Raw genomic sequence first — 5,000 nt, 5'->3', positions numbered from 1 at the left:
CTTATGACTCGCGCTTACTGGGAATTCCTCGTTCATGGGGAACAATTGCAAGCCCCAATCCCTAGCACGAAGGAGGTTCAGCGGGTTACCCCGACCTTTCGGCCTAGGAAGACACGCTGATTCCTTCAGTGTAGCGCGCGTGCGGCCCAGAACATCTAAGGGCATCACAGACCTGTTATTGCTCAATCTCGTGCGGCTAGAAGCCGCCTGTCCCTCTAAGAAGAAAAGTAATCGCTGACAGCACGAAGGATGTCACGCGACTAGTTAGCAGGCTAGAGTCTCGTTCGTTATCGGAATTAACCAGACAAATCGCTCCACCAACTAAGAACGGCCATGCACCACCACCCACCGAATCAAGAAAGAGCTATCAATCTGTCAATCCTTCCGGTGTCCGGGCCTGGTGAGGTTTCCCGTGTTGAGTCAAATTAAGCCGCAGGCTCCACTCCTGGTGGTGCCCTTCCGTCAATTCCTTTAAGTTTCAGCTTTGCAACCATACTTCCCCCGGAACCCAAAAGCTTTGGTTTCCCGGAGGCTGCCCGCCGAGTCATCGGAGGAACTGCGGCGGATCGCTGGCTGGCATCGTTTATGGTTAGAACTAGGGCGGTATCTGATCGCCTTCGAACCTCTAACTTTCGTTCTTGATTAATGAAAACATACTTGGCAAATGCTTTCGCTTCTGTTCGTCTTGCGACGATCCAAGAATTTCACCTCTAACGTCGCAATACGAATGCCCCCGCCTGTCCCTATTAATCATTACCTCGGGTTCCGAAAACCAACAAAATAGAACCGAGGTCCTATTCCATTATTCCATGCACACAGTATTCAGGCGGGCTTGCCTGCTTTAAGCACTCTAATTTGTTCAAAGTAAACGTGCCGGCCCACCGAGACACTCAATAAAGAGCACCCTGGTAGGATTTCAACGGGGTCCGCCTCGGGACGCACGAGCACGCACGGGGCGGTCGCACGCCTTCGGCTCGCCCCACCGGCAGGACGTCCCACGATACATGCCAGTTAAACACCGACGGGCGGTGAACCAACAGCGTGGGACACAAATCCAACTACGAGCTTTTTAACCGCAACAACTTTAATATACGCTATTGGAGCTGGAATTACCGCGGCTGCTGGCACCAGACTTGCCCTCCAATAGATACGCGTTAAAGGATTTAAAGTGTACTCATTCCGATTACGGGGCCTCGGATGAGTCCCGTATCGTTATTTTTCGTCACTACCTCCCCGTGCCGGGAGTGGGTAATTTGCGCGCCTGCTGCCTTCCTTGGATGTGGTAGCCGTTTCTCAGGCTCCCTCTCCGGAATCGAACCCTGATTCCCCGTTACCCGTTACAACCATGGTAGGCGCAGAACCTACCATCGACAGTTGATAAGGCAGACATTTGAAAGATGCGTCGCCGGTACGAGGACCGTGCGATCAGCCCAAAGTTATTCAGAGTCACCAAGGCAAACGGACCGGACGAGCCGACCGATTGGTTTTGATCTAATAAAAGCGTCCCTTCCATCTCTGGTCGGGACTCTGTTTGCATGTATTAGCTCTAGAATTACCACAGTTATCCAAGTAACGTGGGTACGATCTAAGGAACCATAACTGATTTAATGAGCCATTCGCGGTTTCACCTTAATGCGGCTTGTACTGAGACATGCATGGCTTAATCTTTGAGACAAGCATATGACTACTGGCAGGATCAACCAGGGAGCTGCGTCAACTAGAGCTGAGCAGCCGGCCGCCCGGGAGTGTGTCCCGGGGGCCCGCGCGAACACGCAAGCGTCCGCTCAATCATTCTGCAAACAGGAGGAGGCTGAGCTCCCCTGCACAATACACCTCGAAACCCTCTCAGGTCCCGGCGGCGCGCAGCGCCGTCCCAAGTACTTGGTCGGGTTCGAGAGAGGCGCAATCGCCCGGAGTTAGGCGAGTAGACGCTTTCGGTGCGACCACCCGTGCTCCCAACTGAGCTTGCCGCTGCCGACAGAGGCCCGGGAGCGTGCTGTCGTGGCATTGCCGGCGGGAGACAACACGCGCCACCTACGGTGACCGGCAGCTCCAACGCCAGCGCCACAGAAGGACAAAAGCCCCACTTGGGTGCCGAAGCGAACTCTCCCAGCACAGCGCACGCGCCAACACATCCGCACAGCTGCGATACAAACCACCAGCGAGAACCGCTGGGGCGACCGAGCAGCAGACGGCGTCGCGGCGCCGAGCGCCGGGCGGCAGCGCATCCTCAACGCACACAGTCCTCAATCGGACCAGCACACTGAAGATGTCCACCGCGCTTCGCACCGGGCCCGCGAGGACCTACTTTGGCCGCACGGCGCCGCGCGCAGGGTGCGCCGGCGCGCAGCTGCGACGCCTGCCGCGTCCGTCGGCCGGCGCGCCTGCCACTGGCCGCCCCCACCAGCCGGCTGTAGCGCGTGCGCCCACGCACCGCGCGGCCAGCACGCCGGGAGGCGCCCCCTCACCGGCCGGGGACGGTCCCACCCAGCCACCGCCGCGTATCGCTTCACACCCAGATGCCGTTCAGTTTCGTCGGCATGGTGGGTATCGCTGGAACAACCGGTTAGTACCTCAACCTATCGTCGCCATCACCGATTCACCCCTAGCGAGAACAACCGCACCACAACAGGTTACCATTTGTTCATTTGCGTAACTTCACCAGAAAACGCAGGCGTCCATCGCCATTTGCAACTTCCACGATTATTGCATGCCTGTGTCAGGTGTCACGCCACACTACGTCTGCCCACATACACGCAACAAAATGTGCACGCCTAGACAATACGTGGAAGGTGGCCCCCGTACGTATGCGATGTCCATTGCTCGAACGACTGTCAACCGGCCTCTGTAGCATGTCGCAGATATGGAACGCGGTGCACCATGCCATCACGGTGTGTGAGGAGAGACGACTAGGTCCGAATACATCAACAGACAGCTCATGCTGATCGCCATCCACGGCGTCCGTTCCTCCCACACGTCTCTATGGCGTACCACACTGCAATCCAGCTCTCATAGGGAGACGACACGTAGCTGCGTGCACAATATTTGCACTGTATGGTCCGCCGTTTTTGGGCGCAGTCGTTGTACGGTCACACATGTGCCACGATGTATCATTCAGTACATAAGGACGAATGTGCAGTACAGATTGTGGTTTACGCGTACGACATTAGCGGACAGTTGACACAGGCCGCACCACAACGTAGCCTGAGTACGTCGCATGCGGAGGGCATTGAACATGCAAAGTTCTCACCAACCAGCTTGCGAAGGCAGGGGGCAAGGTGGGGACGTGGGGAGGGGCGGCATGTACGTCCTGCTGCCATCCACATTACAGTGTACAGCAGGAGCATGTGGAAAGTGAGCAAGACTTGCAAGGTGTTTAACATGAAGCGATACACAGGGGAGCGGGGAGTGCGAGTAGCGAACTATATTGCGAGGGTTGCGGGTGGGCAACACTACACTAATTGAACGAGTCGTATAACAATTACAGAGCAGGTTTAGGCGACAACGTGGGTTACGTTAGGCGACAACGTGGGTTAGGTTAAGGCACGACGTGGGTTAGGTTAAGGCACGACATGGGTTAGGTTAAGGCACAACATGGGTTAGGTTAAGGCACAACATGGGTTAGGTTAAGGCACAACATGGGTTAGGTTAAGGCACAACATGGGTTAGGTTAAGGCACAACATGGGTTAGGTTAAGGCACAACATGGGTTAGGTTAAGGCACAACATGGGTTAGGTTAAGGCACAACATGGGTTAGGTTAAGGCACAACATGGGTTAGGTTAAGGCACAACATGGGTTAGGTTAAGGCACAACATGGGTTAGGTTAAGGCACAACATAGGTTAGGTTAAGGCACAACATGGGTTAGGTTAAGGCACAACATGGGTTAGGTTAAGGCACAACATGGGTTAGGTTAAGGCACAACATGGGTTAGGTTAAGGCACAACATGGGTTAGGTTAAGGCACAACATGGGTTAGGTTAAGGCACAACATGGGTTAGGTTAAGGCACAACATGGGTTAGGTTAAGGCACAACATGGGTTAGGTTAAGGCACAACATGGGTTAGGTTAAGGCACAACATGGGTTAGGTTAAGGCACAACATGGGTTAGGTTAAGGCACAACATGGGTTAGGTTAAGGCACAACATGGGTTAGGTTAAGGCACAACATGGGTTAGGTTAAGGCACAACATGGGTTAGGTTAAGGCACAACATGGGTTAGGTTAAGGCACAACATGGGTTAGGTTAAGGCACAACATGGGTTAGGTTAAGGCACAACATGGGTTAGGTTAAGGCACAACATGGGTTAGGTTAAGGCACAACATGGGTTAGGTTAAGGCACAACATGGGTTAGGTTAAGGCACAACATGGGTTAGGTTAAGGCACAACATGGGTTAGGTTAAGGCACAACATGGGTTAGGTTAAGGCACAACATGGGTTAGGTTAAGGCACAACATGGGTTAGGTTAAGGCACAACATGGGTTAGGTTAAGGCACAACATGGGTTAGGTTAAGGCACAACATAGGTTAGGTTAAGGCACAACATAGGTTAGGTTAAGGCACAACATAGGTTAGGTTAAGGCACAACATAGGTTAGGTTAAGGCACAACATAGGTTAGGTTAAGGCACAACATAGGTTAGGTTAAGGCACAACATAGGTTAGGTTAAGGCACAACATAGGTTAGGTTAAGGTACAACATAGGTTAGGTTAAGGTACAACATAGGTTAGGTTAAGGTACAACATAGGTTAGGTTAAGGTACAACATAGGTTAGGTTAAGGTACAACATAGGTTAGGTTAGGTTAGGTTACACGTTGTTGTAAGGAAAGGTGTAGGGGGGGGCGGGGGCGGCAGGTTCGTTGATAGTGATTATAGTAAGTGAATGCTTGTGACATGATCAGATTTGTCACGTCAGGATGCACCTTTGGCTTATTAGAGGCGGCGCTCCAATTCTATGCTTGTGTCAGACCTGTGTCTTTGACTCATGTCATTGTTTGTGCGCTGT

At 53.0% G+C, this 5,000-nt stretch overlaps 1 non-coding gene across 1 annotated transcript in view; it reads right to left on the bottom strand.

Annotated features, from left to right (window-relative positions):
• LOC124774699 overlaps positions 1 to 1,707 on the bottom strand; it is a 1,909-nt gene extending 202 nt beyond the window's left edge. Inside the window, exon 1 of the ribosomal RNA XR_007015447.1 lies at positions 1 to 1,707. This exon is cut by the window's left edge and continues 202 nt beyond it. This is a non-coding gene — a ribosomal RNA (small subunit ribosomal RNA).
• Between the last annotated feature and the right edge of the window lie 3,293 nt (positions 1,708 to 5,000).

This window comes from Schistocerca piceifrons, unplaced genomic scaffold (assembly GCF_021461385.2).
Source record: "Schistocerca piceifrons isolate TAMUIC-IGC-003096 unplaced genomic scaffold, iqSchPice1.1 HiC_scaffold_968, whole genome shotgun sequence".
In the NCBI taxonomy this organism is placed as follows: Eukaryota; Metazoa; Arthropoda; class Insecta; order Orthoptera; family Acrididae; genus Schistocerca; species Schistocerca piceifrons.
This window is presented reverse-complemented; position numbering and strand designations above follow the sequence as displayed.